Consider the following 14,431-nt stretch of genomic DNA (forward strand, 5'->3'; position numbering starts at 1 on the left):
ACTGCATAAAACAGGTATAGTGGTGAATGCTTGTAATCCCAGCACTCAGGAGGTGGGGGCAGAAGGATCAGAAGCTCAAGCGCATCCTTGACTGTGAGTTCAAGGCTAGCCTGAGCTATATGAGACCATATCTCAAAGGGAAAGGAAGGAAGGAAGGAAGGAAGAAGAGAGAGAGAGAGAGAGAGAGAGAGAGAGAGAGAGAGAGAGACAGAGAGACAGAGAGAGAGAGAAATAAATATACATGGATTTGGATGGGAGCAGTGGTGGTGGATCTCTGAGGAGTTTGGAGAGAGTAAACTGTAAACAGAATACTGTATGCAAAACCCTATTTCCAATAAAAGAAAAATATAAAATTATTACCACCAATGAATAAATGACTTAATAAGAAGTTTTGTTTAGAGAATAAAAGAATTCTATATACTTAAGGTTTTGTTTATATATTATGTAAGATGTTCCAGGCATCCAAATGTCTCTACTTCCATCAACATATATTGCTATGTTTACATATCTACATTGTCATTCCCATTGCGAAATATTTTCACTTCACTCCTGGGTATGACTAAGGTTCCAGGTCAGTTTTCTGCACTGACTTCATCTTTTGGTGGCCACACATGAAACTGATTCCTTGGCTCTGATGCTGCCCCCAGTCAATGCTCTGCTGGTTCTCTGGTGTTACTGGCTCTACTACTCCAGACTGCCCTCAATCACAACCCGCTTAAATCAGCCCGGGCCTTGTGGCCTCCCTTTGCTGGCAGGGAACATTGCCACTGAGGGTGTCAGCAGGGCTTTCACCCCTTCTACCTCCAATATTTGCTTCTCAGGAAGCATCTAAGAAATCTCTTCCCAAGGCGCTTTTTCACTTCATGTCGTCACTTTAGCAACAGAAAGAACAGCTTTGTTCTTTTGGAAACTTCAGACATCAAAGGCAGGTGAGGAAGAATTTTGAGACCTGAAGATGGTGGAATACATGAATGTTTTATGAGTCTACCTGTAAAGATTTGGACTCTTGAACTTGGGCTTTTGACGTATTTTTTTTCCAATATTTTTGGGATGCTCCTTTGTGTTTGTGTTTTGTTTTGTTTTGAGCCCCACCGCCACGTGTGAGCTTTACACCAGCCGCCTGGCCGAGTTAGGCCCAAATGAATACACAGAAACTTGTATTAGGTTCAAAGCTGCTTGGCCAATGACTAGGACTTCTCATCTGCTAACTCAGTCTTAACTATCATAAACCTATATATTTTATAAGACTTATCTTATTGGACATCTTATTGGCGTCCCTCCTTGCTGGGATCACATCTTGCCCCTGGAGCAGGAGTGGAGGGGAAAAAGGGGACCCTTCCTGTTTCTCCTTCACCTAAATATGAGTCTCCTTGCTATGTCACTTCCTGCCTGGATCAGCACTTCTCTACTACATTTCCCAGAATCCTCTTTGACTCCTAGTCCTGTCTACTTGCCGTCTCATTGGCCAAACAGTATTTTATTTAACAATCAATACAATAAACATACTCAGTACATTCCCCATCAGGAAGTCACTATGTAGACCAGGCTGGCTTTGAACTCAAGACATCCATCCACCTGCCTCTGCCTCCCAACTGCTGGCATCAAAGGTGTGTGCCACCACTTCCCAGCTTGCATTCAATGTTTTGTGCTTCATTGTTCAAATAGATTTTGCCAGGGTACAGTCTTAAATAAGAGGAAGCTGCTGTCTGGTACATCATTTATTATGACAAATAAACTCATATAGTTTAATGGAAAAAGACATCTGGGTAAGCCAGCTTTAAGACTCATAAATCTTATCATTGACTGCTACACTATCCACAATTTTGTACACATCAGTAATAAAAATACTTTAGACGTGGATGTAGGTTGAGTGCTTGCCTGGCATGCACAAGTCCTGGGTTCAGTCTTCAGCACTGCATAAATGCTGGGTGGCAGCATATTCTGGTAATCCCAACACTCAGGGGGAAGAAGCAAGAGCACCAAGAGTTTAAGATCCTCAGCTACATAGGAAGTTCCAGTACAACCTGAGCAACATGAGACCCTGTCTCAAAAACAGGACAAACAAGTAGGCAAACAAAAGTCCACTAGCTATCATTAATTGACCCTTCTTGTGACAGGACTGCGATTCATATTATCCATGCATTGTTTTATTTAATCCTCAAGTCAAAGTTTGGAGATCGACATTGTTTCCATTCTTTTACATTTTGTCATACACTGATATCCTGTTTTAATTTCCTTCTTACCTTAATCTGGGGCCCTACTCTGTATCCCAGACCCCTTTGTCTTTAATCTTTGGATTCTGTTTGAATTTGGCCAATGGGAGTCACCACAGGAGATTGGAAGACATTGGGGATGGAGTAAGTTGGTCCCCCTTTACAATTATAACTTGTCCCCTGTCCATAGCTTCAGCTCTTACTGGGAGCTCATAACACAGTTTTATCCTCTTTCTGTGTCAGTGAGTGCAAGCGTTTCTCATGTTCCTGGATACTCTGACACATCTGTTTAGTTCCTTCAATTCTGCCCATACCTTCATCTAGGGTCTCTTTGATCAGTATTCATTACAGATTTCAGCCGAGCATGCCTCGGACAGGTTTCGATCCTGTCCAATAAGGTAATATTTGGTTGGTCTCAAACTTATCTGTTACAGATTTTGACCACACAACTTCCTACTTATGTCTGTCTTCTAGAGTTTTGTTTGTTTTGAACTGTTTGCTTTGTTTGAGAGAAGCTGATGTTACTCGTAAAGTTACCTAGTTTTCAGGTGTTGACTGTTTTGATTCTGGCTTCAGGACCATCTACTTTGGCTGTATATGCATATTCGAAAACACTGAGCTCATCCATGGATTTGCTGCTTCTTATTCATGAATGTGCAGTAAGAAAGTCTCAAGGACTGGTATTCAGTTTGACACAAGCACACATTATAGTAACCAGCAAGCAATTTTTATCCCTTTAAACCAAAATAAACATTTGGGGGCATTTCTGGAAAATGTGATGAGCCAAATTTCAGTGAGAAGCTGCCCATGGCTTTTGCAATGCCTGTGAAGGAGAGATTTTTTTTTCCATCGGTAGTTCATGGTGTTTGGCAGCTCAATTGCACTCTTTGGAAAACTTGAATATTTAGGATATAATTTTATAGATGGATAAATGACCTTGTGTTTGGGTGAATTAACATGTGTTTGAAATGAGAGCAGAGATTAGAAATCCAGCCTTAGAATTACAGCTTCACATTGGCTCCCATGCTCTTAGAGGATAAGTAAGAAAACATATTTAACTTCTTGTCCTGGGAGGCTCTATCTCTAGACATAACTCAGTATCAAATGATGTGTAAGGCACCCACACACATAATAGGTTTTTTAAAATATCATATAAATGTAATCCAGTTTTCCTTTTCCCGGCCCTCATGATTCATATTTTCTTAGCCACTGGAATTCTTACATATAGTTTCCAAGTTGATAGGATTGATGTTTTTCAACCGAATGACTAAGCAGTGATAGTTTCTAGTTAGAGCTAGAGCACTCCAGGCACCAATTACTTCCTGAATTACATTCTACTGTGCGCGTGTGTATCTAAAGATACTTGTGGCTTATTCAAGTCTGCTTCTAGATTTTTATGCCCTTAGCAGAGGAAACAAATAAGGAGAAACCACAGATTATAAGAGTGCTCAAATGCAGGCTGGAGTTGTAGCTCAGTTGGCAGTGTACTTGCTGAGCATTCATGAAGTCCTGAGTTTGATCTCTGAGTAAAACTGGACATGGTGGTATACACCTGTAATCCCAGCACTGGGGAAGTAGAAGCAGGAGGGTTGAAGTGGGGTTCAGGGTCTCTCTTGCCTACATTGTGAGTTCAAGGCCAGACTGGGCTACATAAATCTTTACCTCAGAAATGAGTAAAAAGAAAGGGAAGAAGAAAAGAAAAGAGTGCCTAAATACAAGTCTATTATTATAGTTTTGAAGATATAGGGTTTTTGTGAAAACCAATCAAATGGGGGTATTAGACACATGAACTTATTTTTAATTTTTAATTTTTATTTGAAAGAATTCATGATCATTTAAGTGAATAGTTGTATAAGCCAGTAGCATTTTCAATGGTATTTTACAGACTGAATAGCATTGCAGAGTTGCCAAGGTAGAAGACAATTACAAAGCATAGCTCCTAATTTTATATATATATTAGGGCTACATACCAAAGAAGGCCTACCTCAAAATCCTCACTGTTGCCTTCTACCTGAAAGTTTGGAACTTTTTTGTCTTTTCTGTTTTTGTTTTCATTTTTTAATTAGCTCAGGCTAAACTAGAACTCACTATATAACCTAGGCTGGCCTTGAACTCCTAGTCATACTGTCTCTACCTCCAAGTGCTGGGATTCTAGCTGTTCATCACTATACTTGGCCAATTTCATTCATTTAGGATAAATATTTAATACCTGTTGAAATGCTAGTGTCAGTACTGATTGGAAAGGAAAAACAAGAAACCCCAAAAGCAATGGCTAAAAGGTGTTAGAGTTCATTTTTTCTTCATATATAATAAATCCAGAAGCAGTCCACTGTTGCAAAGGAAGTCTCATGGTCATCAGAAACTCGTGTCCCTTTGTCTACTTACTTTATTATCCTAAGCATCCATGGACATTCCATATGCAATATCTGCTTAACATCCAAGATGGCTGCTGGAGCTCAGGCCAACTAGTAACCCCAGAAAGCAGGAAAGAAAGAGGAAGAAAAAGGCATGTAATAGTTTCTATCAGCTTCTAAAAGGACTTCATGAACAGTCTATCCAGCCAACTCCTTTTACATTGCATTGATCAACTCCAGCTACACGGTAAGCTGGGTAACAAAATCTTGTCACTATTTCCTTTCTATACATTGTCATCTAAAAGTAAGATATATACCTAAGGAAAATAATGAAAACTTACCACAGAAAGACAATAGTTTCACCTTTTATTACTCATTTAAGCAGGAGTGTAGACAAGAGACATAATTACTTTAGGACAGACTTAGAAAGCTAGGGGTCTGAGATGAACAGAAGGAAAGAGTACCCAGACCAGAAAATACATGATTAAGAGAAGAATTAGTGCTTGGCAATTAGCAGTTACTCATGAAAAACGTGTAGAGTAAGAGGGGAAGATGGGATGGGGAGGAGATGGCAGGAAAAAAGGAAGGAAGGAAAAAAACAGGGTGGGAGGAAGTGAGGATGGGTGGAAGAAGGGGAGGGAGGAAGGAAAGGAGAAAGGAAGGAAGGGATAGAGAAAAAGAGGATGGGAGGAAGAGAGGAATGTAATGTAGTGGTTTGAATGAGAATGTCCCCCCCTCCATAGACTTATATGTTTGAATACATGGTCCCCAGTTGGAAGAACTGCTTAAGAAGGATTAGGAGGTATGTCACTGGAGGCAGGCTTAGAGGTTTCAAAACACTCATGCCCATGCCATTCCCAGTGTGCTCTCTGCCTCCAGCTTGTGAGATGTGAGTGTTTAGCTGCTGCTCCAGCTTTTTGCTATTATGTTTTGGTCAGCTAACGTGGACTCTAACCCTCTGAAACTGCAAGCCCAATTAAACACTTTCTCTAAAAGACCTTTCTTATCAATATAATATTATTTGAAACAGTGTTCCAAGAGTTTTGATGTGTGATAGTTTGAACATGTGAACTAAATGCCAATTGTACAGAAACTCTCTCTCTCTCTCTCTCTCTCTCTCTCTCTCTCTCTCTCTCTCTCTCTCTCTCTCTCTCTCTCTCCCTCTTTCTCTCTCTCTGTCAAATGTTTTGCCCTTCTGTAGAAATAATCTAAAGAGAAATGTCAATGTGAAGGGCATTGCAATTTGAATTGTCTTTTGGAACACCTTTGTATCTTTGTGTGGGTATGTTATATTTTGTTTATCCACTCATCAGTTGATGGACATTTGGATTGTTTCTGCTTTGGTGCTGTTATGAATAAGGCTTCCATGAATCTATAAATGCAAGTTTTAGTGTGATTCTATGTTTACATTTCTTTTAAGTGTATACCAAAGCCTAGAACTGCTGGATTGTATTTTAACTATATGTGAAGCTTTTTAAGGGATTTCTAAAGTGATTCCCAAGTAGTTACTGCAACTTACCTAGCAGTAGTGCATGAAGGTTTCAATTTCTCCATATCCTCACCATTAGTCATTATTATCTCACCTAATCATAGGCATTCGAGTGAAAATGAAATGGTTCCTTACTATGGGTTTGATTTCAATTTCCTTGATGACTAATGATAATGAAGAAATGTTCATTTGTTCATTAGTTATTCTCTGGGGAGATGTCCATTCAGATCATTTGCCCATTTTTGAATTAAGCTGTCTTATTATTGAGCTGTAAGAGTTCTTTCTATTTTCAAGATAAGTGATCTGCAACTATTTGCTCTCATTTTATGTACTATCTTCTCATTTTAATTACATTCTTTGAAGTACAATTATTTATAACCTTAATGAAGTCTAATGTATATAATATTTTATTGTTGTTGCTTGTACTTCTTGGTTGTATATGAAAGAAATCACTGCCAAATTCACTACTGGGAAGATTTGTCCTGGCAAGATGGCCCAGTGGATACAGCACTTGCTGTGAATCTGGACAACTTGAGGTTGATCCCTGAAACCCACATGGTGGAAGAAGAGAACTGACTCCTCCAAGTTGTCCTCTGGCCTCCACATATGAACTGTGGCATAAATACACAACTAAGTTAAACAAGCAAACAAATGAATAGATGTTTTTAAAAGTCTGAAAAGAATTGTCTCTGTTTTTTTCTAAGAGTTTTCTACTTTTAGCTCTTAGTTCATACATTTAGTTCTTTAATACATTTGTAGTTACTTGGTATAAAGTAAGGATCCAAATTAATTCTTTTACATGTTGATATCCAGCCATCCCAGTACAATTTAGTTGTTTGTTTGTTTTTAAAGTAATCTTTAAAATTTTCCATCGAATTACGTTTGGCTCATTTCCTAAAAATCAACTGAATGTAAGTATAGGATTTTCCTTCTAGACTATAAATTATTTTCCGCTGATTTATTTGTCTTCATGCCATTACTAGACTGTATTGGTTAATGCAAGTTTGTAGTAAATTTTGAGACTGTAGAATTTTAGTTCAAATTTGCTTTTATTGACGATTCATGGACTGTATGCTAGGTCATTTATATTTATTTCTATATGAGTCTTAGGATAAGTTGCTGTGGAGTCCACATTTTGATAGTGACAGCATTTTAATGTCAGTTTGAGGGTCACTGCCATTTTAATAACAGTTCTTGCAGTTCATTGACATGGTTGTGTGACCATTTATTTCATTTCTTTCAAGAATATTTTATTCGTTTTAGAGTATGCACTTTATAGTTCTTGCTCTAATTTATTTATTTATTTGGTAACTCTTGTAAGTGTAATTCGAGAGGGGAGATGCTGAGACAAGGTCTCACATAGTAAAAACTGGCCTCAAACTTACTATGTAACCAAGCGTGAGCTTGAACTCCTGATCCTCCGGTCTTGACCTCCCAACTGCTGCAATTTCAGTGTCTCTGGCTAACTTTTAAAATTTCATTTTTAGATTGCCCATTACAAATACAGAAAAAAATATTACACCATTTTATAATAAAAATGATTAAAGAAATAATTCTTAATCTGAGGGAAAAGTAACTGAAAACTCCACAGCTGTCATCATTATCAGGTAAGAATATCTTAATCACTTTTTCTACAACCTTTCTGGATGTATTAGATCTACTAGTTCTGCATGTGTTTTTTTTCAGACACTTACCCTTGTCTTCTACTTCAATCACATTCAGTGGTCTAAAGGAAAGCATTACAGCCATTTTCTTTTCTGTGGGCTAAGTAGATTTTTTCCCTATGTTCTCTAAGTGCATCAAGTACCCCTAAAATATAATTTACTATTGTTTTAAATATTGTCTACAATCCCCATTGGTTCTCTAAATATTGGGGAGAATAGATGATCAACTTCATGTGATTTATCCTCTGTACTTGAATTTTTCTGTTTGCACATTAGTACATTTGCATGCCTTTTCTCCTATTTAATCATTGTTAGTTAATTTCCAGCAAATAGAAAAGGTTTTTGTTTTGTTTTTTGAGACAGAGTTTCTCTGTGGCTTTGGAGGCTGTCCTGGAAGAAGCTCTTGTAGACCAGGCCTTGAACTCACAGAGATCTTCTTGCCTCTGTCTCCCAAGTGCTGGGACTAAAGGCATGTGCCACTACCTCCCAGCAGACAGAAAATGGAAGGGAAATGTTCCTTCACCACAACTCCTGTGTATGAAAGGATAATTAGTAGCATACTATTAAATGCCGGGAGTTCTCTTCCCCCACCTTTGTTGTAACATCAAAAATATCTCCAGACAGACCTTGGAAATCTATGGGGCCCCTTGTAGTGGATCAGTACTTATCACTACCATAGGAATGGATTTTGGGAGCCCATTCCACATGGAGGGATACTCCCTGAGCCTAGACACAAGGGAGTTGGCTTAGGCCCTATCCCAAAGAAGATGACAGACCTTGAAGACCCCCATATGGAAGGCCTCACCCTCCCTGGGGAGCAGAAAGGGTATGGGATAGGTAGGGTATTAGTTTGGGGGAGCAGGAGAGGAGGGGAGGGAGCGGGACCTGGGATTGATATTTAAAATAATTTTCTTTCTAATAAAAAAAGAGAGAAAAAATATTTCCAGACATCTCCCAATGCACCCTACAAGGCAAAATTACACTCTGCTTTGAACCACTACTCTAATACAAAGAAGATCTACAGGTAAGTATAGAGATGAGCAATTTTGTCAGATGAATAGTGTTTCTAATTTTGTGTTACATGTGGGAATTCTTTATTTATTTGCTCTAATTTTAGTCTAATTTTATATAGTCTAATGTAGTCTAATTTTAACTATTTGCTTACTTAACTTAGTAGCCTTTTGTTCCTAATTAAAATGTGTATGTGAGCAATTAATTTAGGTTTGCAATAACCAGTTTACCACACTTGTCAAACATATTAGAACATTTAAAATAACTTATTTAGAAGGCTAATTTATTAGATTTATTAGAGTCAGTGACATTCTTCAGGAAGTTGTTAGGAAACAATGGATGTACTTAGGAAGTTTGTGACATGTACGTATAAGTGTGGTTTAAATTGTTTTAAAGAACTTAATTATTAAAATCCCTGTAATTTTTTTTATAAAATCCAACTGTATTTATAAAGCAAATAGTGGAATTTATAATTTATAATCCGAACTTAATAATTTAAGAAAGATCTCAGCTTTAAAATTTGTTGATTTAATTTGAATTGAATATTATTTCCAAGAACAAAATTAGCCTCTGAATAATATTTTCTTTGTACAAAAGCCATGGTTGAGGACACAAAGGAACTCCACATTGACAAAGAGAAGCTTGTTGCTTCAGAAGGGGTGTAACCAATGGCTTTACACACTGTCCCTGGGGGCCTCAAGGAACAGCCTTATGTCCTCTAGTCCTCTAATTTCACAAACTCACTTTCTGGAATGATGAATAAAGCATATGACTTAAAATGAGAAATCAAGCATGTAGGGATGAGTGCAAAATCAGAGAAAATGAAAAGTTTTTAAGTTCTTAACTACTGAGCCATCTCTCCAGCCCCACACAGAACATTTTTTAAAGAAAGAATCCTGTAACAATTTTATTAAAATGAACATTTTGAATTGATATCAAGCACCCAGATGATGCAGTTACTACTGATTTGGAAACCATACTCTGATAGCAAGGTTCCAGATGGATCATAGCATTTCATTCTTACAATAACCTTGTGTACTATTAACATCTCCATTTTACAACTAGGGAAATCCATTATGAGGGAGAGTGAGTGATTTGCCCAAGCATTGGAGCAGGTATTCTGCCTCTAGAAATCTATGTTTAAGTTGCATTTATCTAATTAGCATCTAATTAGCAGTTCTATTTAAGCTTTTTTTTTTTTGGTTTTTCAAGACAGGATTTCTCTCTATTGCTTTGGAGCCTGTCCCGGAACTCGCTCTGTAGACCAGGCTGGCCTCACACTCAGAGATCACCTGCCTCTGCCTCCCTAGTGCTGGGACTAAAGGTGTGTGCCACCAACGCCTGGCAAGCTTTGGAAGTTTTAAGAATTTGTTTTAAGGGGGATGTAGAATGGTTGCATAGTGTGCACACTGCCTTAGGTTTGATCCTTGGTTACATAGGAAGTTTGAGACCAGCCTAAGAAAAATGGGATACTGTCTCAACAGTTTTGTTCAGTTTTGTTTTGAGTGGAGAAAAAGTCAGGATAATGTGTGAATATTCTCCTTAGCCAATTAAAAAAATAAGACATAAGTAATCATTGTATACTGTGTCTGCAACAGAATTTCTCACATTTTCATGTGCATATGAATCACTTGAAGATCTTATTAAAATACTGATTCCAGTGTAGTAGGGATAGACTGAGACCCAAGATTATGCATTTCTAACTGTCTCCTGGGGATGGGGGGAAGCTGGCCCTAGTACCACACTTGAAGTAGTAAGAAGTCCAAAGTTCAGACTTTTTGTCATTGTTCTTTGTTTATTTTGAGGCACTATAGCCCAGGCTGAAGTGGAAAATTCTCTTTGTAGCCCACGCTGGCTTTGAACCCATGATGAATGTGTTACCTCCTTTGTGCTTGGATTAGAGGTATAAGCAAGCATGTCTGACTCACACAGTTCTGTTCACTAACAAGTTATATCCTTAACTATCATAAGCAAATAACAAAGGAACTTCTGCTCTTATATTTTTGGTTGTGAGCCTAGCCTTTAATGGCTGAGCCATCTCTCCAGCCCAAACTTCTGCTCTTATAAAAGAGGATGAAGAGGCAAGGAGGAACTTAGCTGGTGACATTTCTTGCTTATTGTAGTAGGTGCTGAACAAAGCTTCCATCCTCAGAGAGCTCATCAGGCTATGATATTAACTCTCTTGAAATCAGGATTCTTACATCTTTATGATTGAGTTTAAGAACTTCGACTGTTTCAAAATACACCATGAAACTTCTGAAGATTGCTGGTTAGTTTCAACAAACCCAACAATAGTCTACGCCAGAAACAAAAAGGAAAAACAAATTGTTAGACTAGCCAGAAAACAACCTTGTCAGGAGCTCATAAGATTGGTTTGGTGAATTCTGCTGTAGATGCTACATTCTGTGAGCTTGCAGGTTAGGTTGTATTTATTTCTTGAAAAACATAAGCATTTACCTTACTAGTAGTTCTAATTACTTAGAGTGCTTTAAAATATAGATACTCCCAGCATAGCAAACAGATTCTCTGAGGATGGGCTCAAGCATCAATGTTTAAGTTCCCCAGGTCAGTCCAGTTTTTAAATCTAGGTGCCACTCATGTAGGTCATTCCAGTTCTTTAACAAGTAAGGAAATACATGGAAGTTCCCCAAGAGTGAGTGCTTACTATAAAGAACTCAGGCGTGCTACATAAAATTGGGTCCTCTCAACATCCTGTCATCAAGGGTGAAGGCACTCCACAGGCTCTACACTTTCCTGTGAATCTAGCAATGTTCCTAGAGGATGGAGAGAGATTTTCTTCAGTGGTGTAACTACTAGTAAGGTGCTCATACTCCTATCAACGAATCTCCCACCCATGCTCTTGTAAACAACCTTAATTAAACACAATGGTTTTTAAAGGGGGTCATGAACATAGAAAGGGGGATGGGCTTGCTGGGATGAGGAATCCACAAGAGTGGGAAGGGGACAAGAGAGTATAAATGGGGTGAACCTGTTCAAAACACATTATGTACATGAAAGAAAATCAATTGTAATGCATAATATATGTTAACAACCACAGCAAAAAAGAATCCAGATCTTCTGATTGGATACTATGCTGAAAATAATTGTTCTGCAGGCTGGGGTTGGAGAGAAATGTTTGAATTTCTTTACAAACAAAAAAGAATGTAATCCCTATGAAATTATCAACTCTCTAAAGTATATAGGACTATTCTAGTTTGCCTCCTGTTGCTGTGATAAAACACTGACCACTTATCACTGCTGTAATAAAGACAACTTGAAGAGGAAAGGCTTTATTTGGCTTACATGTTCCTATTACAGTCCATCATTGAGGGAAGTCAGGGAAGATCTCAAGCAAGAACAGGCAGGTATTATGTAGGAAAGTTACTTTACTGGCTTTATGCCAAGCTCATGTTAGCTATCTTTCTTATACATCCGAGGCCCACCTGCCTGGGGATGGTGCTGTCCACCGAGAGCTGAGTCCTCCTATATCAATCACAAATTAAGAAAATTCCCCACAGACATGCCCATAAGCCATTCTGATAGAAGCAATTCCTCAACTGAGGTTCTCTCTTCCCAGATGTGCCCAGAAAGATGTGACAAGCAAGATTAGCTACCAAATGAACACTCACTGAAAAAGACTTAACAATATTTAACTTGAAATTACTTTATGTCAGTTGGGGAGAAGAAATGGGTATATGGCTGTCTTCAAAGACAAAGGAGGATTGTAGTGAGCTTTGTAAGTGCACAGGACGATTAAGAGGTAGTAGATATAATGACTTTTGGTACAACATTCTACTTGGAGCATAGACAAAAAGGAAAAAGAAAAGAAAAATAGATAAGATAGCTATAAAGGTTATAGTCTGAGAAGAGTGTGGCCCATCATAATATGATATTCCCCAACTTTAGAGCAAGTGTGTGTTCTCAGATCAACCAATGCTTTTATTCCTTCACTCTCAATGTATGATGCTCCAGACTAGGCAAATCAGAGTCTGTCACTGGGACAGAAAGAGTTGTCTTTCTTTTCTGAGGTTACTACTTGGGATAATATAAGCTGAAGTTATTTGCAGCCATGCCTTATGGCATGGAAGAAGCCTTGGCACAGAAGGACACTGAGATGGGGTGGGGCTGGGGAATGAGAAAGAAAGTGAAAAATACCCTCCAACAACATAATTTGAATTCCTGTATTCAAAATTCATCAGGCCTATGTCATTCTCAGACTTAGGAGCTGATAAATTCCCTTTCTTACTTAACCTAATTGAGTCAAGTTTCTGTCACTTGCATCCAAAGTGCCCTGACTCAGTCTGACTGATATAGACTCATTGAAAGAACACTCTACAAAAACCTCTAGGTTCATCTACTACAGGGCTTTCAGAGAAGTCTCTGAAACCAGTAGCCTATGTCTTATTTAAGTAGTTAGAGGTACAAACCCCTGGATCCCACCCTTAACCTACTGAATTGGAAAACCTAAAACTGGGGTCCAGCCCTTTGGCTTAACAAGCTGTCCAAATGATTTCATACAATTATAGTAGGAGAAATGTTATTCTGGTACTTCTTTTACATGATACATTAAATCAGAGATCCAGAAATGAGCATTAACTTGCCAAAGGACACTGAGCTAGTGAGTGGTGGCCCTCAGCCTTAGGACCTTCTTAGTAAGTTAACAGCCATGGGTCTGAGAAAAGAGGGTCACTTGGAGTTCTGAGGGACAAACACATGGGTTGGCAAATAGCAGGGGGAAAATATTTTAGGTCAAATAATACAGTATGGTTGGAAACACTTGCTGTGTGTTTCCACAGGAGTTTGGAGAATATTTTACTCATCTTGTCTCCCCAGCTGAGCCAACAACAATGTGTTAAAGCTCCATGGCCAATGGCAGGAATCCAGGAGAGTCCTTTTATGTGCCAACAAAGAGGAATTTCTTAGAAAAGCTGCAAAAATTATGCTCCTATCACATCTTACTTCATGGAGTGAAGAACCAGGAGGATGAAGCATAAAGCAAGGGAACTAAAGTTATTCCTGAGTGCCACCTCTTGTGTTGCAAGAGAGAAGTTTTACTGTTGCTCCTGCTAGGGTAGCAGGCCTCTGGGGGGACACTGGGCAACTAACCTGGTGACTTGAAGAATAACATGTGGTTTTAAGCTTTCTCTTTTCAGGTGGAGGGACAGCAGCAGTGTCACTGGAAACTATTCGGTAGTCTGCTTTCCAGTGACTTCCTCAGTCTCTACTGGGTATACAGTCTACCAAGAGATCAACTCAAGAGAGGGGAGTTCCTGGCACCAGCATCTTGCACTTCAGTCTCTCCTTGTCCTGCTCTTGAGTATAACGATAATCGTAGTAAAGAACATGTGGAAAGTTCAATTTTAGATAATCTAAGCTTTTAGCAGTCAGCATGCATGCTTCATTTGAGCATCTACTCAAGTGAGGTCAATGTCATCCAAGAAGGCACCTGGTTAAAAGAAAAACAATAAGCCGGGCGTTGGTGGTGCATGCCTTTAATCCCAGCACTCGGGAGGCAGAGGCAGGAGGATCTCTGTGAGTTCGAGGCCAGCCTGGTCTCCAGAGAGAGTGCCAGGATAGGCTCCAAAGCTACACAGAGAAACCCTGTCTCGAAAAACCAAAAAAAAAGCAAAACAATAAAATGAAGCACTGCTTCTTCCCCTCCTATGAATCACCAATTCACAGGTTGAGTTGTTCACCGGT

This window comes from Cricetulus griseus, chromosome X (genome assembly GCF_003668045.3).
Source record: "Cricetulus griseus strain 17A/GY chromosome X, alternate assembly CriGri-PICRH-1.0, whole genome shotgun sequence".
Lineage (NCBI taxonomy): Eukaryota > Metazoa > Chordata > Mammalia > Rodentia > Cricetidae > Cricetulus > Cricetulus griseus.